Here is a 25,165-nt window from a genome sequence, read left to right as displayed (position 1 = left end):
ACTCTGATTCCCATTTACAAGTTGTACATGAGTCGTTTGGAAAAATACAAAACCCAAAAAACTAAATCAGAATATGAACCCCAGACCATTATATACCGTATTCGACCCAATAAACGCCCATGTTCCTATACGGGCCCTTCCCCCTTTTTGAAGCCTTGATTTCAATTGTCCACGCATAAATAAAGACCAAAACTGCACAAAACTGTCTAGATTTGCAATAATTTCGTCTTATTAATACTTTTTCATTTTTTCAATTTTTTAAATGCCCTGTGTTCTTATTGGGTCGAATACGGTATATGCTATCCTAAACAAATTCTACTTATGTGTTCATGATACAGTCTATTTTAAATAGAGAAGAATTTAGTAAGGGGATTATACTACAGTGATAGGGGATATATGTGTCGGCCTCTTTCCCAGTACCGTGTTCTGTGATGAATGATCCAACCAGCATCCATATCACTGACAGTCGACCATCAAGTACAGCCTGCCACCACCTATATAGATATGAAGGTCATCATGTCACATGCAATTTCAAATGGTGTAAAGTTAAAGCAAACGAGGCCATCGTCAAAAATTGAAGCAAACGAGGCCATATTAAAAAAACTCGGGAGAAATATTGATCTTGCACTCTCAACATATACACTGGCATGGGCCAGCACTGGGTTTCAGTACCAAGTACCATGAACAACTGGTTACAGTAACCAATATTAAACCACACTCCATAACAGTGAAACAGTAAAAAAAAATGTTAGCATATATTGAGGTAACAGATATTGAACCATACTATCTATCTATAGTAGTTGTGATTCCAGGTTTGATCAATTTTAACGTCCTATTGACAGATAGAAGGGCCATTTATGAACATGCAAGGTTATACATGTTGGAAAAGGCCAAAGTACTCAGAAAAAAACCCACCATCCAGCTGTCAGTACCTGGCAACTGTCCCATATGGGATTCAAACTTGCGACTCAGAGGTGGAGGTACTGGTGATTATTTGTCGAGACATCCTGACCACTTTGTCACCGCAGTCCCTAGTTGAAATTGTAAAAAGAATGTTAGTATATTTATGTATAAATAATAAAAAACAGTTATTAAATCTTAGCAAATGAAATAGTCTTTGTTTTGGAATATTTGAAGATCCCATTTCCAATGAAGTAAAATAACTTTCCGTAGCTGGAATAACATTTTAAATGGTTTTCATGATCACACAATTGTATTTACGTTGTGGATTTAATCTTGTTCCAAAAGCCAGCTGGCAGGTTTACAAAAACTTTACTTGACATGATATTTTAATACAGGTATATTATTAAATGTGTATGTATAAAATGTAGGTCTGTCTTTAAATCAACGCACTGATCTGTAGCAAGGGGGACAGAATTTAAACATGTTCACCCCCTGAAGCCAGGTTTGAACTCTTCTAATATCAAAGGATGGAAGAGTTTATCTTGGATTTTAAGGGATGAATGAGTTAATAAAGATGTTGTTTGACACCTAGTGAATGCATACAACACTGATCCTTTCTTCACTGTGGCAGCTGACTTATAATACGTCCTTTATACACGTAGATCTACCTGTAGTCAGTCCACGAGGACTACGTTACTCCCCTCATATTATATATGCTTGATAGGCAATGTGACAAACATCGTGATAAAGGTTCTGTTGGTGTTCTGATATACATTTATACTTATACATTATAGTTATGCTATAGGTCAATTTGGACTAATTAGTAAGACTGGTGTATAGTTGGTGAGACAAGAACTGGTAATATATAGACAAAGTCATAAAGGTGGTAAAATTGCTTATCTTGATTAACGTATTCGACCCAAAAAAGGGGGAGGGGCGCTTATAGGGACATGGGCGCTAACTGAGTCGAATACGGTATTAGGGTTATTTAATGAGGTGCAAGGTTTACAAAATGGAGCAAAACCTGAGTACCATGAGATCAACCACCAACCTGCAGTCGCTTACCTTCACGCAACTGTCCGACATTGGATTTTAACTTGTAACCAAGAGGTGGAGGGCTTGTGGTGATATGTGGGGACATCTTAATCACTGTGGCTTATGTAATTAGTCAAAGACCGACTGCATTACTCCGAAATCTGTCCACTTCGCCATGGTATTGTTGCTCTCACTATTTTGTTTATCAATGGTATTACTTAAAGGTATAATGCTAAGATAAATGGCATATGATATATATATATCTTTAGGGAAGTCATTCTATTATCAGGAAAAGGTCAACTCATATGCTGGTATGTACAATGATTTGCCATGAAAATTTGACAACATTACAATGTCCTATAACCTTTTGGTATACTTATACAAAACCATTATCCTATATAACACGGGTTGTATTTCCTGTTTTATCATATGTGACATTTTGATGACGACGAAAATCACTCTTCTACGACAATCAATGTTTTGGAACGGCCTCTAATATGATGCGCTAGATTCGTGAACTCACAGCTTAGAAGTTTTATAGTCTGAATCTTAGAACTGTAAATAGCAGCATTTTCTGTTAAATCCTCTTAATCACTGTACGTGCCGTACAGTTTTCTGAGCTGAAGGATTTGCTGTCCTCTCAGATTTGTGGTAGTCATGGGTTTACAGGACTTTGGTGTCTTCTTCTAGGATTAGACACGAACAGATACTGAAGAGAAAGGCTTCAGTCCATATAAAAGGCTTCAGCAGTCCAGAGCAATAATTTTGAGTGGTAATTTTGACACTGTTACTCAGGATACTGTTCTAGATGTTCCAATTTCTGCTTGACTGCAGTTGTGGGGGTACACAATATACGGTATAGAAGTCTTTGTTTGTCAGAACTTTAAGTGAAATGTTCATTAAGTTTCGCATTCTAATTAAAGTACACTAATCCATAATTAGGGGGAAAAAAACCCACCTTCCTTAAATTTTCCAAAATAAAAAAGTAATCAATGCTGAAGTTGCTGTGTGTTTGTGGAATTTTGACCATACATGCCTGTTGTGATCAGTTTATGAGGTTTTTTAAGAAACTTGATAGGGGCGAATTGTGTAAGATTACATTTTATCAGATGTCGACCATGTCATAATTAACAGCTGGGCCCAGTTTCATGAACACTCCTTAACTTCAAGAATTTACTTAATTGACTTAACATTCTTCATAGAATAACATCGCTAAGGTTAAGAAAAAAAATCTTCAGTTACGGAAAGTTCTGTACTTAAGTTTCCAATGGAGTATCTTTAGTTTGACTGATTTTAAAAGAAGCATTTCCTTGTGTCAGAGTTCACCTAGATTAAATGGATAATGCATGTTTGTATGTTTGCATTCTTATTGGTAAATAAATTTGACTTATTTGCTATAGCTAAACCAATCCTAAAGCCAATGAAGAAAGCTTTACTGATAGTGTGTTTTTTCCTGTAATAAAACATAATTTAGATTTACAGAAATATTTTATTAACTTTATTCATTTGTAACAGACTTTATGTCTGATAGAGCTGAATGTTTTTTTATATACATTTTCATTGCTAAGTTATAAACTACATAATTAATCTGGTACATCACTCTGTTACACATTAAAACATGTAGTGGGTTTCATTTAAATTTAAAGTCGTGATTGATAGTTAGGATTGAAAATCCGAGGCAGACATTAATGTGTGCACACGTAAATATAAATTCCGTATCATTTCTTACCTGACGGAAACGGCTGTGATTAAACATATAGGTGCATTGGAGAAAATATGTATTATTTGAATAAATATGCAATAGTTATGATAATAATAAATATATGCAGTTATGATAAACTAGCAAGAGGTCAAATAATTTATAGATAGTTTGCAATGTTGAAATAAATAGGGTGGTAATTGGACAGAAAGAATTTAAAGTTATATATTTGCAGTATTTGTAATATAGGCATTTAGTAGCATTGTAAATTGTGATATGAAGCAATAATGAATTTATTAAGGTATGCTATAGCCATACATAACACTGCTTGTGTTGTAAAGGTTATACCGGTATGTATTGTTTAATTGAAGATCCTGTTCATTAGTCGGACAACGACATATTTTAAACTAGCTCCTTGTACATGCATTGTGTAATATAATGTGATTGTACATTTAAATGTTACTATATAGTAAAAGGTCTTGGTTCTCAATGTTATTTTTGTGATCTAATTGATAAAGGGCATTTTCATACTATCGTTCCCTATGTTGTAAATTAATGCTCCTTAAAGATGCTCCACCGCCGACAGAGCATAAATGATACTTATAATTTGAACAATAATTAGTGTTAAAACTTAAATCGTGTATATATATGCCTAATTAACCTAAGAAAAGATATAAAAATAATTTGTTTCGCCTTTAGTGCATGCGCCATCAGTACTTCATTCCATATAGGATATAGTGACACAAATTTTTTTCGGGATGCAATTAATTATTTTTCATATTTTTAACTTGAAGTAAAATTAAAAGTTCAAACTTTTCAATGATGATAATGGTGTAAAGTAAGTAACTTTTGTAACTGAAGAAAAATACTAAATCATCGTCTTCTGTTTTTGATAGTGAAAAAATACCATTTGTCAGCGGTGGAGCATCTTTAAGTTTAGCAATTCAGTATTTTAAAACATGTTATAACGAACCTCTGGGGACCATCAAAATCACTTTGTTGTAAGCAAAGTCTGTTAAACATACATGTATTGCTGATATCTAGGAACCTTGACAGGGATATCTAAAACCTTGACAGTGATATCTAGGAACCTTGACAGGGATATCTAGAAACCTTGACAGGGATATCTAGAAACCTTGACAGGGATATCTAGGAACCTTGACAGGGATATCTAGAAACCTTGACAGGGATATCTAGAAACCTTGACAGGGATATCTAGAAACCTTGAGGATATCTAGAAACCTTGACAGGGATATCTAGGAATCTTGACAGGGATATCTAGAAACCTTGAGGATATCTAGAAACCTTGACAGGGATATCTAGAAACCTTGACAGGGATATCTAGGAACCTTGACAGGGATATCTAGGAACCTTGACAGGGATATCTAGAAACCTTGACAGGGATATCTAGGAACCTTGACTGGGATATCTAGGAACCTTGACATGGATATCTAGGAACCTTGAGGATATCTAGAAACCTTGACAGGGATATCTAGGAACCTTGACATGGATATCTAGGAACCTTGACAGGGATATCTAGGAACCTTGACAGGGATATCTAGGAACCTTGACAGGGATATCTAGGAACCTTGACAGGGATATCTAGGAACTTTGACAGGGATATCTAGGAACCTTGACAGGGATATCTAGGAACCTTGACATGGATATCTAGGAACCTTGAGGATATCTAGAAACCTTGACAGGGATATCTAGGAACCTTGACATGGATATCTAGGAACCTTGACAGGGATATCTAGGAACTTTGACAGGGATATCTAGGAACCTTGACAGGGATATCTAGGAACCTTGACAGGGATATCTAGGAACCTTGACAGGGATATCTAGGAACTTTGACAGGGATATCTAGGAACCTTGACAGGGATATCTAGAAACCTTGACAGGGATATCTAGGAACCTTGACAGGGATATCTAGGAACTTTGACAGGGATGTCTAGAAACCTTGACAGGGATGTCTAGGAAACCTTGACAGGGATATCTAGAAACCTTGACAGGGATATCTAGGAACCTTGACAGGGATATCTAGGAACCTTGACAGGGATATCTAGGAACCTTGACAGGGATATCTAGGAACCTTGACAGGGATATCTAGGAACCTTGACAGGGATATCTAGAAACCTTGACAGGGATATCTAGGAACCTTGACAGGGATATCTAGAAACCTTGACAACCTTGACAGGGATATCTAGAAACCTTGACAGGGATATCTAGAAACCTTGACAGGGATATCTAGGAACCTTGACAGGGATATCTAGGAACCTTGACAGGGATATCTAGGAACCTTGACAGGGATATCTAGGAACCTTGACAGGGATATCTAGAAACCTTGACAGGGATATCTAGGAACCTTGACAGGGATATCTAGAAACCTTGACAGGGATATCTAGAAACCTTGACAGGGATATCTAGGAACCTTGACAGGGAATGGAAATTACTATGTTATAGCCATGAACTTGTTGTAAGCATGTTCATTAAATAATAAATATGTTTTATTCTACAGGGCAAAAAACTACTTTGAAAACCACTTGCGCGAATTTAAGATTTCAGTCTAATTTTACCCAAAACAGGGTAATTAACATTAAAACCGGGCAAGTTTACACCAATTTACACTTGCCCGGGAGCATATTTTACTGGTCTCAGCCCATCGGACCTGGGATATTTCTTGCCCTGTAATCTAATCAATTTATCTTTATAATGGCCCTAAATCTCATTTTCTGTATCTGTTGAGTTAATGTAACAGCTATCTATAGAAATTTCTTTGTCAGAAATGTCAACATATTGTAATTGAATTTTCAACATTAATTAAAAATCAACACAACAGAAAAAAATGTACTAGTATACAATGCCATATATACATGTTTTCTTATGATTAATGTTGTGTCACCATTCAATATAGACAAATTATCTTGTGTAGTTAATTGTTAAACACCGTTCAATATGATATATATGATACAATCAGGAATATTATCTCCCCTGGGTGACCTATAACTGTGATAGAGTTTTGAATTGAATGCTCCCCTTAACTGGCTTACATATTGTTGATTTGGAATAGAAAACCAAGTCCTATTAAACACTAATTATTTAACACACTATTGTGTGACTAGAAATAATTGGTATATCATGTATCTATATGTAATTGTATGTCAGGCGAGGTCTAGCTAATTTGATGTTAAATAATTGAAAAAGAATTGTTATTACAATTTTCAATTAAATATTTCTATAGTACACAATAAACTTTGTTAATTGTTTATGTATTGTATATATATTGAAACGTAACAATACATAATCTAAGACAGTTTATAATACATACAATTGTTTATGGAGGTCAAAAGCCAATCATCACCTCATAAAAATATATAAATACATGTGTCTGGGATTTAAATGCTCGAATCCAATTAAATATTTGATTGTACATGATGGCAATGATGATATATGTTAATCATTCATAATCACGTTGTGCTATATATATTCCTTCAGACACTGTACTGTGATATATTGTAAAGTGTCTGTGACAAGCTGAGCCAGGTCTTGTCCAGGACACGAAGTGGCTATAAAATATGTGGTTTAGTACGTATACTCACCTTGTAGGCAAAGGTAATGTTGGATATAGCAGGGATTGGTATCATTGATTACCATACTCTTGTTTGAGTCATACCTTGTGGTCTAAACCATCTGTATGATCAGATACTTCACATGTGTAGTCATACTTTGTGGCTGAAGTCATCTGTATGTCATATACACATTTGTGTTCACAGTTAAGTCATACTTTATGATGAAAACCCTCTGTATGGTCAGAAAATTTACATGTAGAAATTAGAATCATACTCTGTGGCTTAAATCGTTTGTATGCATGGTTAAATGATATTGAGTCATACTTTGTGGTCTAAACCATCTGTATGATCAGGTATTGCGTAGTCATAATTTGGGTGTATGTATTAACATTCACAGTCATTTACGGTTGTGTAAAATTTTAAGAAGTAGAGAAAAGCTGAAGTACCCTGAAAAAAACCACCGACCGATGGTCAGTACCTGGCAACTGCCAATGTGGGATCTGAACTTGAAATCCAGAGGGCTAGTGGTAATTAATAGGATATGTTAACCAATTTTCGATTAAGAAAGGTTAAGAAATACTTCAATATTATGTATTCATAACAGAACAGGACAAATGTATTGTGGAGGTGATTAACAAATTCAATTTAGATTTGACCTAAATATAATACCAACACTAGCCGGCATGGTATATATATTACTGAACTAAAGGTGAACTTTCTTTGTGTTTTCAGCAAACATTCCAAAATGTATTGTCAGTGTTTTTGAACCTGGCTGGTTGTCGGTATTAACATATTAAAATCAGCCTTTTATGATCCAACTTTGAAAGGCAATGCTGTTTGTGAATACTACAAACTCAACGTTTAAAGACATTTAATGCCTTGAAGGTCATGTTTGAACTTTTCATTATGTTTTTGTTATGATCATGACAGCTTGAAATCACTGGGGTGTTTCACGAGGAATATGGTTTCATGACCATGGTTTTTTACGGTAATACACCATACGCTTCAATACTGTTTCTTACCTGGCAGAGGTATATTGATTAATGTGAGTTGTAGGTGTAATGCTAGAGGTTAACACGGTGAAATAATTCTGTCATGAATTGAATACAAAAGCTGTATTGGTATTTTGATTGCATATCTACTGAAGTGGCAGTTTATATTTTATGTCCTATTTGGTATATTATCTATTAAAGGACGAGATTCAGGAAAAAAAGTGGGGTCCTTTAATTTTTCATTTTTTGTGCTTAAAAAAAATGTATTGGGACGACCGCAACGTTAACTCAACCTCTGTTAATGACAACCCCTCCACAATCTTCATAGGTGGTATATTGAGACAAATATTGTAGCTTGTTTTGCAGTCGTTGGACTGATCGGCTGGAACTCTCTCTGGGTTATCCCGATATTAATTCTAATGTCAGACACATATGTATCGAGATGTTTTATTGGACGATTCTAGGTTCCAGATCTAGAGATATCTAGAGAGTATTTAAAGTAGTGATGATCAGGCCTTCGTAAAGTGTGGCACAAATTATTATTTAATATTGCTACATAAGCTTTACTGTTGGAAATTTATTTATACGCAAGATATATAGTAAATCAAATTATTTATAGGCGAGATAAATAATAAATCAAATTATTTATACGCGAGATAAATAATAAATCAAATTATTTATACGCGAGATAAATAGTAAATCAAATTTTTAATACGCGAGATAAATAGTAAATCAAATTATTTATACGCGAGATAAATAGTAAATTAAATTATTTATACGCGAGATAAATAGTAAATCAAATTTTTAATACGCGAGATAAATAGTAAATCAAATTATTTACACGCGAGATAAATAATAAATCAAATTATTTATACGCGAGATAAATAGTAAATCAAATTATTTATACGCGAGATATATAGTAAATCAAAACATATAAATGACAATAGTAATTTTCATATTTAGGATATGTACCCCATGCCCGCCTGCCTGGATCATATCATAGATCTTCTGCTTATTCATCTGCCAAATATATTCACTTCTAGTGTTTCTCCAATTCCCGAAGCACTTTGAGCAATATCCGGTTGTCTTCACCAGACTGAGGAGAATGGACATAAAGTGAATACTTCGATAATTCTCATGGATTTATCTGCCCCTTGTATTGATTAAAAGTATGCTATCCAAACCTTAAAAGTTAAATATTATTGTATTAAAGTGATGAAATTTCGTAAGTGGTTTGTTTTTGCTGTATTTGCATTTTGAGTATAATCTGCAGATTCTCAACACCAGTGAAATATACCTAAGAAAAAAAGTATGTTATAAAATATTAGAAATTATATGGATCTGTAGGTGAACCTTCACCAAAATGTTCCTTATAGAAAACTACGAAATATTGATCCCTTGATTGTAAAGCAATATACAGTAGCTATGTAGGTAATGTAACCATTTCATTCATCAACAGATTTTATACTTCAAACTGTTTTGAGCTTTAATAATAGGACTAATCCACGTACCACGTGATACCCAATAACGTTTGAACAGGACTAGTGGTGGAACGTAACTATTTGTATTATTCCCGCTGAAATGACGTTGGCGAAGCATATATCATCTTTTGACGTAATTTCATCACCCAATAGAAACAATTGACCCGAACAAACGTTATCGGGTATCACATGGTACGTGCATTATTACGAACCCCTTCACATTTTATTTTGCAATGTCATTGAAGTTCACCACATAGTTTTGTAGGAAAATTGTCTAATAATTAGCCTATGGGTATAGCAGGTGTTAGATGGTTTAGTATGATTTATATGTGGCCTGCAATGTTAAAGGCTTTTCCTGAAGTGTAAAATGTTTTACCAGTATGATATAAATATGTAATATGACAGAATTATCCTGTTTATAACACAGAAGCTGAATAGAGGTCATCCCTCGTACAAAGGTCATCCCTCCTACAAAGGTCATCCCTCCTACAAAGACCAGTGGAGCAATATTAACACACACTTCCTTACTACTAGCTAAGAAGAGACAACTCTCAACACGAGGGTTTCGAGATCCCAAAACAATGTGAGTAAAGTACAATTTACAGTGGTTTAGTCCCACTGTCCAGTGATTATGACATCATCATTTGACGCGAGTTTCATGACGTCATAATCACCGGATGGTGGGGCTAATTGATTCTAAATTGTACTTTACACTCACATCATTTTAGGATCGCGAAATCCGTATATTGTATATACCAAGTTAGAATCTTATCAAGCACTGCATGCAATCTTTTTCTCTGCTGATAATTCAGGTCTTCATTTGCATTCAAAATTTTCTTCCAACAAGTTTTCTTCCAAAAATGAGGTAAAAAGAAAAGTTTTTTCAGGCTTATCAACTTTTTTGCAACAATTTAATTTCACGCTTTACAGTTTATATTATTCTTGAAAAGTCTTTGTGGCAATTTATTCAACAATTTTTATCGCCCATGAAAAACTAGCTATCTAAATACATTGTCATCATAATTTGCCATGAATCGTTATAAAGTTATAAATTTTAGAGGGTTTTAGCCATTTTTGTCAAAATTTCAATTATTTCTGTGATAACACTTTTATTACTGAAAATATCTAAAATGTCTGCATCTATATAATTACAAAGAAAAACACATTGTTTGGTAACGGCTGGTGTAAGTTAAAGTGAATGGGATTCCTAGAATTTACACTACTACAGCTGATTTGTGTTGGGGTGAATGGGAGATTTGGTATGCCCTATAGCTATAGTTGAGGTATTATAGGTTTTTTAGACTTAGACAATACTTCCGACTCTGCCTTAGCACAATCAGGCAACTGGTATTGATCTGCAGTCAGACTCTGGAATCTATCTCTGTATTTTATCTCTCATTTTCTCCTCGACTTTTCACTGGTGTCTCCTGTAATACACTTTAGCTATCTATCACCCCGGCTTTATCAGAACCATCAACATGGAGAGGACAGCCATCTCACATCCTACACTACTGGTCTGACCAGGGCTATAGGCTATACAGGAATTCAAGGGGTGTGGAAACTCAGGTCATTTCTAATTTGTGGCCATGAGTTCATTTCCAATTTGTGGCCATAAAGTCATTTCCAATTTATGGCCATGAGGTCATTTCCAATTTGTGGTCATGTTCTTGATTATAGGAACATGTAATGAGATATACATGATCAAATTAAGATAATAATAATCATACCAGGTCAGTTAATATGGGGCAAGCATATTCTTAGGTGGTACACATAATAAAGCTCTTCCCCACATTTGTATATTATATGGAATTTGCTGATGATTTTACAATATAATAAACAGGAGTTTCATTATCTTTCAGGAGAGGTGGTACATTTGCAATTTAAGAGGGTACTTTTCGATGTTATCTGTATGCATGATATCTAAATTTAGCCCAAATCAGGTGGTATCACAGTCAGGTTTAACCAGCAAAAAGTACCAGGTACTGTCTGATATATTGAAACCCCTGAATAAAGTATAAAATAAACGGATATGAAAAAATATATTTTGTGCATGAGCTACTCCATTGTTCGTTGTATACTTTTACACATTTAGATTTCAGTTTGATTCTTTGATTGATCATTGGAGTAATATAAATAATATACCATATATAACTAACTAACAATTTTATCAAAAATTTGATTATTTCCCTTGAGATAAGACCGAGTGACCCTGTAAGTTTAAAACTATGATGGCTTGAAATATTTCTGTGTTAATTTATGCATGAATTCAGTTGCCTAAGCATGCCTGTCCATCAAAGTGTATAAATGCTGTACAGACAGTGTAGGACATATCATTTAACATGGTGAATTCTAATTAAAGGACATGAACATGTATAATGATCACCGGGATGTTATTACTTTTTGACATTGACTGTAAGAAGTCTTAAGGACATTTAGTTCATGATCAATTTATGAGGAATTAACTTCTTTATAAACAAATTAAAACATTATACCCTTAGAAAAATTAATTTGTCCTGTTCTATTGTTTTTAAGAACAAATTAAAAAATCCTGGTTAAGTGTATTACGTCAAATAAAAAGAAGCCGGAACTGCGGTAGCTGGGTGGTCAAGGTGTCTCGATTCTTAAGGACATTAGCCATCCAACTGCCCAATGTGAATATTACAGAACTTGCTACTTATCAGTAATAATAATTGGTTGGTGGTTTTTCACTGGGTTCTCAGCCTTTCCTTCACTTCTAAAGCTGGCATGTCCTAATATGGCTGTCCATAGGGCATAAAACCCCCAAAACAATCTGACAAATATCACATAATACACATAATGTTATAAATCTGTCCATACCTCCATTCACTCAGTCTAAGCTTATTTGATGTGTTCATCTCTAGATCTAACTTTAATCCGATCAGTTCCTCACCCCTGTAGCCACATATAGACTCTTCTAAATCAAAGGTTAGACCAGTCCATTATGGATTTTCAGTGGTGAATGAGTTTGATCTTGGATGTTATTAATACAGGACGGATGATCAATTGAAATTTGGGGTACCATTTATCTAGCCGCTCACTAATCCAGTTGTCTGTCAATTACTAAATGTTGTAATGGTCAGTAATCTGATTAGTTTGGGATAATTAAGTGATAATTGCTGTCTGTCTGTCTGTCCTTGTTATGGACATTGGACCAGTGTAAACGTCTAAATGTTCCATTGTGTATTGGATTAAATGAAGACACACTGCACATGCTCATCACCATTTACTTTGTCACATTAGGAGGAAAATAAAATGGTCATGGAAACAGGCAGACACATTAAGTTGAGGGTGATGGAGTACGTTTGTCTGTGATTGTTCTGAAAAAGACGGATGATAGAATGCTAGGGAAAACTTGGAAATTCAAAGGATTTATATATTGGATATTTGCACGAGATAATTAGAAAGTGTTCCTTCTTTCTCTTTTGAATATGAATGTGTAACTGGAATATTGGTACTGATTCGACCCAATAAGCGCCCCCATCCCTATGGGCTTCAATTTCACTTACTTTGAATTAAATGCAAACTGAAAATATGAAAATTTTCTTCCCAATTTCTTTTACAAATTGATTTATGGCTTACTTTGTAGAGTATTTTTATGAAAGGCAAGTCCAGAATTGTTTCTATTAAGCGCCCCCTGAGTTCGAAAACGGTCTATTGAAATAGTACATGTCCTCCATAAAAAAGACACTTGTTCAAAAAAACAGACTTATCAACCCGATTTGTTGCAATTTACAATATACAGTATAACTTGTCTAAAGTGGATGTCATCAGGACCAACATTTTCCGGAATACAAGTTACAATTCCTATAATTATGAAGCAATATGCTATACAATGAAAGTCGGAGTGGACAGGAATCCAGATTAGACATGGACCAATTTTGACAGGTTACACTATAATTGACCTCTGCATAAAGTACACCTGTCTATAAAGGACATTTTTGCCATAGGTCCCTTTGGTGTCCTAAATGAGGTTTGACTATCTATTTTACATAGATCAACAGTTGTAGGCTATCGGTTAGACTACTGTATTGTGTAACTGTATCATTTCACTGGTAACACTAGGAACAGTTGTACAGACATTTGGTGTGTTATTGTTCTGACTACGAATGTGTAACTGAAATGTTGTACAGTTGTCAGAATATTGGATTTCCGTGGAAACGCCCGATAGATGCCTTACCAGTTACTTGTGTGTAAAGAATATTCCGAGACCTTTTACACTACAGGAACCGTATAGCTACAACAGTTGTAGAAAATATATTTTCTATGTCCCAACCATGAAATTGGGGCATTAATATTTAAATTCAAGCTCTTGGTGAACTTTAGGCTTCAAACACAGAAGGGGGTGCTTTTAGGGATGAAAATTTTAGATTTAAAAAAAAAAAAAATGGCCTTGCTAGAACTAACTACTGAGAATGAAAACGGTTTGTAAAATAAATTATCCATGGTGGAGAATTATATATCCCCATTTGAATTAAAGAATTAATGTAAACTGTAGGCAGATTGAAAGCTTAATGGCCTGAGTATACACATGATATAAGATAAAGTTTGGAGATGTGAGTAGTGCATACCTATCTACAGAGATCCACCAGATAGAATACTGCACCGTGTGATGTTGTTACTCCAGGCAATTTGTAAATTCTTTAGCTTGGGCAAAAAACCGCGTCACGGTTCACCTGGTGTCTTAGACTCCTTTAAACCTTTGGTGTCGACGGGCCTTTGTTATGTAACTTCCTGCAGGGCTATATCTACACTTTATTAACATTTAATCGTAAAGGCGAGGCGCCATAACCCAAACCTGTATAAAATTAGATGTCTTTATTGACTAACTCTTTGTAGGTGTAATTTTCAATGTGCAAACAAGATAATCAAACCGAGAGGCACCTCTTCCCCTTTTGGTTCTTGTGGTTCTTAAGTTGCTATATCGTTGTGATTTTATTTTATTATAACTCATTATGTGTAGCCTCAATGAAGTATTGAGCACCATTTGACATTTAATTTTATGATTATTGTGGTTCATGGGTAGTTATATACTAGTGACAGAGACCTGTGTTGTTGGGTCCTGACTTTCATTCTTGGTTCCAATTATGTTTAGCTTTCACCATAAATGTTCATCTTGTCGTTACACCCTATGTAGATTTGATATAGAGGCAGGGCTATTTATGTCTGGATCATCCAATTTTCTTCGGGACTTTATCTATAACTATTTTGATATTAACCGATGCACCCCTGAAAATTCATAATAAACTGTTCCGGCCTTTGAGTAAGAAGAGTCCAAATGTTTTTTGAGGGGTGAATGATTTAATGCGGTAGGTAAATCAAGTGAGTACTGTGATATATGAATGTGAGCATATCTCTGATGTCAATGACACCTTGAGCAGTCTCACCATGGGTTTGTCTTACTATGGGACCTTCATCTTGACCTTGTTAGAAACAGTTTTCCTGGAGTCTTGTTCTCAGCAGGATATTTTTCTATTGAGATTGTATAATCTAGTATTTATATGTCTGTGAATCTGTGACAGAGATGTTGTTCTGAGTTCCTTTCTGAATAGATTAAGGATCATATCACTTTATGTATAACATTAGAAAAGCAAAGCATACAGATTATGGAAATTACTGAGACTTGTATTCTAAAAGAAGCAAAATTAGAAATTAGACTTTTGTGCCATTTGTTTGTCTGCATTCAAATTTAAGTGTGGATGTTCTTACATGAATGAAGTAACAGTATCCATGTACAGTTTTGAACTTTTTGAAGTAAATTACAGAAATATGAGAAATTAAACGGTTTTAGTGAAAATTGATATTGGGTCACACCTGAAAAGATGTAAGCCTCATGGGCTACAGTGATATAATAATACGACTATAGCCTCACTATGGTGACGGTGACCTTGAGGGAAGGTGAGAGATTTGATAGCTAGCTGTAACCTTTACATGGCCTAGATCTGACATGAAACAGTAGCTGTGTTAGAACATTTAACAGCTCAATTATCTGTTGATCTTTGGAATTGTCAGACTGAATCTGCAGTTTGATGGGAAATTTTATATGTATGGAGAAGTAGTAGCGGATCTGACCTGATTTATGCTCGGATCAAATTTATGGAATGGAGTGTTGGCTCTACAGCAAACATGTTCTGTGGTAGCAATCATTCTGTAGGCTGGAACAAGGCTGTTTAATCCAATGGGCCGTTTTCATTGCAAAGAGTGACTGCATACTGTATGTAGACTAAGACATTCAGAAACTTACAAAATAAGGAAAACTGGAAGAGTCCTAATTGGGATCCGACATGCAGTCAAACCTGTCTGTACAATTCAATGGTCAATGGAAAAATGGTCTCTCAGGGTATCAAGTTGACCCTTGACTATTAGCTGTTTCAGAAGTCAAATAACTATTTCTCAGAAATCTGAAGAGTCAGAACATAATGACAAATAGACATTTGTTTCAAACTCAAGAATCAAATCTAATTTCTGAGAGTCAAAAAAATACTGTCAATGGTCTACTGGATGCCTCTTATGATAGCCAAGTGGTTTTTATACACGGGTCAAATTGCGTTATAAGTGGTCATTTGGGACCTAAAGAGAACGTATTCTTAATAAGCAGGTGATCTTCATACGTGCTTTATGTTCTCTGGTTCCTGTGATATATTTCTAATAGGTGTGTAACAAATTATGTCTAAAACAACTTCATTTCGTTGTATAGCAAATTATGTCTATAACGACGCCATTTCATTGGTCTCCGAAGAGGTTCTTTACAACTTGTGTTTTACGGTACATGTGAATACCAAATAAATCACAGATGCTGTATTGGAACAAGCAGAGATGCTGTGGCTGGAATAGCCTATCTGGACTATATTATATCGGACGATTATATGAAGATCGACCTGCCACCAACAACACATGCACAATAACAACAGTACAGGGTAATAGACTTGACGATGTGATTGCATATTTGTTTGTGCTTGACTTCAACAAGAGATTGGTGTTTGCGGTGGGTGAAAACCGTAAAGCAAATAGTTGTAAAATTGGAAGGATGCTTTGTCTGATGAGGATATTTTGACCGGACATAATGATCAGGCAGAAAGAGCCATGGACTGCTCAGGTTTGATTAGGGGAAAGATCCGAACACTTCCAGGGTTGACAGAGACGAACCATTGGTTAGCTCTCCGAAAACCAGATAATTTTGTCTGTTTCAGGAGGACAAGGACACAGTTAACCACAAACTACAAGGCATGTGACATGGTCTTCGGCACTATAATTAGATATTATGCAATATTCATAGCAGGTGGATTAATGGTGCTAGCTAGACAGGTCAGAAGTTCAAGGTGTGCAAGTGAAATATGCATGATTAGGACACGCCAGATACCAATTTGTGACATTGATGATTGCGACCAGCATACAGCTGAAAGTAATCAAGGACATGAAATTCAATTTCTGACGCAAAATGCGATTTCCAGTGTTGATCTGAGTTTGTATGCGTGAACATATTTCAGAACGGCTATTAATACTGGTTGATGGGTAGGCATTTCTGTCTTCCAGTCATTTGAGAGATCTAGTTACAATGAGATGTTATATCTAAGATGAAATCAAGATTGTCAATAATTTTCCCTACCATTTGTACACACAGTCACGAATGAATCTTTGTAGTTCATACAAGCAATGACAAAATGGTTCATATCCAAAACATGCAGAAGTTTAAATTTACATGAATGTTACTGCAAAATATCCAAAATGAAATCCAGTTTATCAAATTTTTATGTCGTTAGTACAAGATTCTCTGTCATTTGTACAAGCAGTCCTAAAATGTTTCATGTCCAAAATCAACACAATTTTACATGAATGTTACTGCGTAAGATCCAAAAAGAAATCAAGGTTGTTAAATTTCTCTGCCATTTGTACGAGACACAGTCACAAATGAATATCTGCATTTTCTACAGGCATTTATGAAAGTTTCCATACCAAACCCTTACACAATTTTACATGAATGTTACTGCGTAATATCCAAAATGAAATCAAGATTGTCAAATTGCTATTTCATTGTACAAGCAGTCACAAATAATGAATCGCAGCTATTTGTACAAGCAGTGACAAAATGTTCCATATACCCAATCGCTACAGAATTTTGTGTGAACGTTACTGAGGTTCTTCATGTTGTAATCAACTCCACACACACAACCCACCTGGCTCTCAACGCTGTACTGATTATCTAACTTCATTATCTAACATCGTGTAGATGTGATTACCAGTAAAATGATGCTATCTTTTTGGTGTAAACGAGGACAGTGAATACAGGAATGCTCCCCGTTACCATTAATTGGACACAGAAATGGGACACCACTGCAGATGAGCATCTGTAAAGTCTGAAATCTTATTATCCCATCGTGAGGTTCTCCTACGCTCCTTTGTAGCGATTACTTCACCTAAAATGCCTATCAAGATAGCAGATTGGTTTAATTACGTACAGGAAGTACAATTTTAACACAATTACAGATAACATTTTACTGTTTATGAATTAGAATTTTTTTGCTCCAGAAAAAAATTGATGTCTCCATAGAGGCATTAATTAAGTGATATAGTCATTTGAAAACCTACAACTGTAGTCATTGTGATCTACTGGAGAGCTATTTCACGATGATAATTTACACCAAACTCCCTAAAAAGTTCAATGCCTTCCCTTTACACTGTAAGGAACTAATTAACTTGACGAATAGTACAGTTCTTGGGTTTCAGTATCGGGTTCTTTTTAATTCCAGAAAATAATTCAGAAGCCAAGGTAAGTGATCTAGAGCGAGCATCCAATCAAATTAGGAACTGGAGTTAAATGTACTTGGTCCCTGTTCGTGAACGTACACACTGAGAAAGATATAATAACAATATATCAAGATAATCAATAAATATGCACAGTCTGTTGTAACAAATGTTTTGGGAAAAATTCTTGAAAGACTACAATAACAATTAATGCAAGATTTGAAGGATTAATTTCATAAAAGGTGATAATTAAGCAACTCTCAGTTTTCAAAATGTTAAGAAATTTGAAAGGAAAACACGATTCTGAATTGTCTGCGATCAATGTTATTTGACATTAAATTTATAATTTATTTGCATAGGTTTTATATATGTACCGATGAGGACATAATTCATGTCTTTTCAATATACAAATCGCTGAAGGAGTCAGAAATATAAAGCTCATAACTAACCTCTTATGCGGATCCAATGTCCTGATTAGGGGAAGGTGACATCATCTGTGTAAACATCTCATTAAAGATGCTCCACCGCCGACAGAGCATAAACGATACTCATCAATTGAACAATAATTGGTGTTTAATCGTGTATATATATGTCTTATTAACACAAAAAATAATATAAAACAATGTATTTTGCTTTTGGTGTATGCGCAATCAGTACTTCTTTCCATATAGGACATAGTGCCACGGAATTTTTTCGGGATGCAATTAATTATTTTTTATATTTTTATCTTGAAGTAAAATTAGAAGCTCAAATTTTTCAATGGTGGTAATGGAGTAAAAATAAGTAAGTTTTATAACTAAAGAAAAATACTTAATCGTCTGCTCCTGTTTTTGATAGAGAAAAAATACCATTTGTCATTTGAGCATCTTTAATTGAGCATTATGTTATTAAATTACCGCATTCGTCGTAATTAGCGCACAGGGTACTTAAAAATCTTATACTAGAGCTGGCCCTTATAAGGACACCAAAAATAAGTGAAAAAGGGTGTATTTGAACTATTTCAGTAGGTGTGTTTCATCTTGTTCTCAATGAAATAATCAGCAATCAAGGTTATAAACATATCTATAGTACAACACGAATTTCAGGTAATTGTTGATAAAATGAATCATTGGATGCTTGGAAAACAGAGGATTCAGGGGTGGCCATATATTGACTCATTCTTTAGAAGAAGGGAGGGGTGCTTGTAGGGGGAGAGGCGCTAATTACGGTGAAAATGGTATAATTAAGTAATTGCTAATCTTTTTACCTTCGAACTTTTGAATTTTTAGTTGTAATATATTAACCTACCTCAGTGTGTTAAATTGAATCCATACTTCAGGCTGCGGCTATAACGTTGAAGTGAATTGAACAGTAATAAATGATTCAATGCTAACTGTATCTGACAATGTTAACCATCTCTGACAAGGCTGCATCGTTATCGTTCTGTTCTATAAAATCAAACACACAAAACAAACTACAAAACATTTAATGTCTTTAAATATTTATAGAAGGGAATTGTTACTAAAACAGGTGGGATTTGAATTAAATTTGATTTTATTTTTCCTCGTTACATCTGTATTGAATCAATAATGTACAGACACACGGAGCGTTCCCTACTGAGGCTGCTGGCGGTGCAGGGAATTTCTGTACGACTGTGTAGGATGGAGGCAATTAAAATCGTTCTTCCTCTGCTATTCATGCTTATAAGGCTTGGTGTAGTATTGTAGTGGATCACAGCTGATCATCCCGTTCTTAGTAAAATGTTAGAATGGCTAAAAATCCTATTCTGAATGTCTTCTTCAGTTAAGATTTCAGTGAGATAGCACTACAGAAAAAGATTTTTTTTCTTCTCTATCGCAAAGAATCAGGTTGTCATTTAAATGAGAGCACTAGATTGTCAAAAAGAAAAAAAAAGATTTATTTCATACTCTGTTGCAAAGAATCAAAATAGAAATTTATTATAGTTACCAAATACATGCACTATGTCTTCAATGAATTTGTGTTGGCTTTTAATAGATAATATTAAAGTCCTGGTCTTAGATAACAGTCACATACTTCTATATCTTTGATCTGGTATCAAGTCATTTTCCTGTAAATTTTAGAATAAGGAACAATTTCTGGAGTGAGAACCTGATGATCATGACTGTGAAGTATAAAGTCTAATTATAGAAATGATACTACTTTTGAGCGTAAAGATTTGTTACTTGTTCAATAGTCGCTTGTAAAATTATGCTGGATATTATATATTTTGCTGATCATATATACTGGATGAGGGTTTTAAAGGAAAAAGGAGAGTACTGGACAATCAAAGAAGACATCATCTGATCACAAAGCATTAAGTAAATGATAAACAATACTGTGACACCACTTAAAACAGAGATGTGATCTGCATTGCTCAATTGCCACTAGTAAATACTGACTCAGATGGGGATATATCTGAAGGGGGCACTTGTCACTTTGAGAGTGCCACATCCGGCTACACATGACATTGCAGTGATATAGATCTGATATCACAAGTATTAGTATACAACTTTCAGCTTCATTTCTACATCTTCTCTTGGTTTATATTGTCATTGAAAGAAAGTTCCACAAAAACAAATTTTGAGCAAAACCAAATTTATAATAAATAAATAATAAATAAATACTTAATACTTTTCAAAATGTTCCATGAAATTGAAATATTGCTAATCAAATGTTCATGAACATTATATATTTATTGTCTGGGTACATTTACACTTATGAAGCATTTGAATGAAGAAATTAATGATTCAGATGATATTTTGTTTGACTCTCTCAGTAAGCCCCTCCCCCCACCTTCCTCTATAACAAGTTTAAACCTTTTTCGCCCCATATCCCCTCAGACTGACCCTCACTGTACCTTACTACACTGTTATACAGATTGAGTGCTTCTCACATCTTTGTTGAATGTTTTAAGTAAGGAAAGTAAGTTGATTCTGTACAGTAAACAGTACTTAATTGTTGTCAGGGGGAAGAAGTGCCCTTGAGTTAAGTGTGAGAAGCTGTGGAGAGACGGATGTTCTCCAACTGTCCAACTTCTTCAGCAAATGTAAATAACATGCATCGCCACAAAACAGACATATGGAAACACTCCGTACATCGTCAGACGGTTCGCTAATGTGTCAGAAGCCATGTAGGTGTAAACAATGGCTGCCCTGTTACTATGTAATTCCTCTCAGCAAACTCAGGATATTGCAACCTTTTCCATTCCCAGCATCCAGTGCAAAAATATTGATGTTGATTTCCAGGGTTAGATTATTTCATGCTTGAAAAGCATGCCTGCTACATTAGTACCTTATTCGTTCTGCTGGTAACGGGTTTTCGATTCTCTGAGGTTATTTCATGGTTGAGAGAATTCTTTCTCCAGGTTCCATGTGCATTCTATTGCTAATTGCCTTCTCTCATTTAGATCGAAGTATATATCCTAAAACCTTTTAAATGCCCTACCCTTATATAGCCATTCAAATGCCTTATCCTAGCCTAATGCCTTACCCTAGCCTTTCAGATGCCCTACCTTAGCCTTTAAATACCCTACCCTAGCCTTTCAAATTCCTACCCTAGTCTTTCAAATGCCTTATTCTACCTTTCAAATGCCTATCTACCTTTAAATGCCCTACCCTACCTTTCAAATGCCTTATCTCTTAAAGCCTTTCAAATGCCCTATCTCTTAAGCCTTTCAAATGCCCTATTCTCTTAAGCCTTTCAAATGCCCTATTCTCTTAAGCCTTTCAAATGCCCTATTCTCTTAAGCCTTTCAAATGCCCTATCTCTTAAGCCTTTCAAATGCCCTATTCGCTTAAGCCTTTCAAATGCCCTATTCTCATAAGCCTTTCAAATGCCCTATTCGCTTAAGCCTTTCAAATGCCCTATTCTCATAAGCCTTTCAAATGCCCTATTCCTTAAGCCTTTCAAATGTCCTATCCTCTAAGCCTTTCAAATGCCCTATTCTTAAGCCTTTCAAATGTCCTATCCTCTTCAGCCTTTCAAATGCCCTATTCTCTTAAGCCTTTTAAATGTCCTATCCTCATAAGCCTTTCAAATGCCCTATTCTCTTAAGCCTTTCAAATGCCCTATTCTCTTAAGCCTTTCAAATGTCCTATCCTCTTCAGCCTTTCAAATGCCCTATTCGCTTAATCCTTTCAAATGCGCTATTCTCTTAAGCCTTTCAAATGCCCTATTCTCTTAAGCCTTTCAAATGCCCTATTCTCTTAAGCCTTTCAAATGTCCTATCCTCTTCAGCCTTTCAAATGCCCTATTCGCTTAATCCTTTCAAATGCGCTATTCTCTTAATCCTTTCAAATGCCCTATTCTCTTAAGCCTTTCAAATGCCCTATTCTCTTAAGCCTTTCAAATGCCCTATTCTCTTAAGCCTTTCAAATGCCCTATTCTCTTAAGCCTTTCAAATGCCCTATTCTCTTAAGCCTTTCAAATGCCCTATTCTCTTAAGCCTTTCAAATGCCCTGTTCTCTTAAGCCTTTCAAATGCCCTATTCGCTTAATCCTTTCAAATGCCCTATTCTCTTAATCCTTTCAAATGCCCTATTCTCTTAAGCCTTTCAAATGCCCTATTCTCTTAAGCCTTTCAAATGCCCTATTCTCTTAAGCCTTTCAAATGCCCTTACCTTTCAATGCCTATCCTCTTAATCCTTTCAAATGTCCTATCCTCTTAAGCCTTTCAAATGTCCTATCCTATTAAGCCTTTCAAATGTCCTATTCGCTTAATCCTTTCAAATGTCCTATCCTCTTAAGCCTTTCAAATGCCCTATTCGCTTAATCCTTTCAAATGCCCTATTCTCTTAGGCCTTTCAAATGCCCTATCTCTCTTCAATGCCTTTCAAATGCCCTATCCTCTTATGCCTTTCAAATGCCCTGTTCTCTTAAGCCTTTCAAATGCCCTATTCGCTTAATCCTTTCAAATGCCCTATTCTCTTAATCCTTTTAAATGCCCTATTCTCTTAAGCCTTTCAAATGCCCTATTCTCTTAAGCCTTTCAAATGCCCTATTCTCTTAAGCCTTTCAAATGCCCTATTCTCTTAAGCCTTTCAAATGCCCTATTCTCTTAAGCCTTTCAAATGCCCTATTCTCTTAAGCCTTTCAAATGCCCTATTCTCTTAAGCCTTTCAAATGCCCTATTCTCTTAAGCCTTTCAAATGCCCTATCCTCTTGAGCCTTAACTGCCCTTTCCTCTGCAACTTCACAGTGAACATGACCACTAGGTCTTGAAGCATGATATAAGCTATCAATAGAATTAAACATTATACATGTTCACCTTTATCTCAATGATTAGTCACCGAAGCCCACAGAGAGATGCTCAGCTAATGAAGTGGTAGACAAAGCCAGAAACCTTTACTTAAAAAAATAATTACCAGCAAGCAGCTTCACAGTAATGTTTACACTAACTCACCTTTTCTATAGAGTCAAGAAAAGACATTTAATTAGTGCTTCTTATGTAACTTTCTGATGTAGAACATTCATATAGCATACCATTAGAATTACACTAATACTGTATAAGTTAAATAAATTCCCATTCGTATGAATGTAGATATATCAAATTGATGTACATACATAGTCTTCTAGGAAAATTAACCAATAGATTAGCTCAGTGGTTATTACCCTGACTGGGGATTACATATTTGATTATAAGATTGTAACCATAGCCATACAGATGATAGTTGTTCAATTTCTGGACTCTGAATTGATGTTGCCTTCCTTCAGAAATCCTGACAACTTTACATGTGATATAGTAGTACATTGATTATACTTGTACAGAAAGTTCACTGAATCCCTTCTCGCTGATTATTTTGTCTACAGATTTGACAGACACTTTATAATTGTCTTTCCCTACTGATAAGCAGTGTACGTTGTATAGGTACATACTACAGTACAGAAACCTTGTTCCCGGAGATAATTTCACCAATAAAGAGGTGCTATGTGCTGGAACAGCAATATAGAGATGCTATGTAGTATAGCTAATGGTTGATTGCATGTGCTATTTTCAGGACTGTTTACCGGTATTTGTTTAATTTCATGGAAAGAACACAATTTCCCAATATCTTCTGCGATACTAATTTGTGGGGAGAAATATTCATACATTTGTCAATTTTTAACAATTATCTTACTCATCTTTCTTTTGATCTTATTCACGAGTTTTCGGAGGAAACAAAACAATGTGCCAGATTTACACAATACACTGTATAGGGTAGACATTGATAATTATGAGGTTAAAGATGTACTAAAATATCTATATCTGAATTAGATCACGTGTTGGACTGTGTTATTTTGTCATCTTTTCTGTGCACTTTGTCCTTTATTACAATATAGGACTAAGTATATCATTACACAGCATGTTGAATGTGTTTAACTCATTCCCCCCTGAAGACATATTTGGACTCCTCTAAATCAAAGACGGGACCAGTCCATTATGAAATTTCAGGGGTTAATGTGTTAACATATGCAGTAAAGTTAATATTTTGGTTGATTTATCTCCCTTTGGACATATTAAAGTGTAGTAGCTGGTGGCTATTTTACTGAAGAATAAATAGAAAAGATTATAGGAAGCATGGATTCTAGACAGATATGAAGCCTGTTGAATTAATGTTTTACACGTTTTTGCATTCGTTGTGTTTTACTAAAGATTGAATACCCTTACTGTACTTGTTAATTTATCGTAGTTTATGATTTTTATCAGAGAGCATGATTATGAACATTTACACCAAAGTCATTATATATG

General features: G+C 35.1%; 1 protein-coding gene across 2 annotated transcripts in view; it reads left to right on the top strand.

The window, feature by feature from the left end:
- Nucleotides 1–25,165, top strand: part of LOC138308871 (nidogen-2-like) — a 49,468-nt gene that overhangs the window by 7,265 nt on the left and 17,038 nt on the right. The gene's annotated exons all lie outside the window — the stretch shown is intronic.

Source organism: Argopecten irradians, chromosome 15 (genome assembly GCF_041381155.1).
Source record: "Argopecten irradians isolate NY chromosome 15, Ai_NY, whole genome shotgun sequence".
NCBI classification, from domain to species: domain Eukaryota; kingdom Metazoa; phylum Mollusca; class Bivalvia; order Pectinida; family Pectinidae; genus Argopecten; species Argopecten irradians.
Note: the sequence above shows the minus strand (reverse complement) of the source record. Positions and strands in the feature narration are given on the sequence as shown.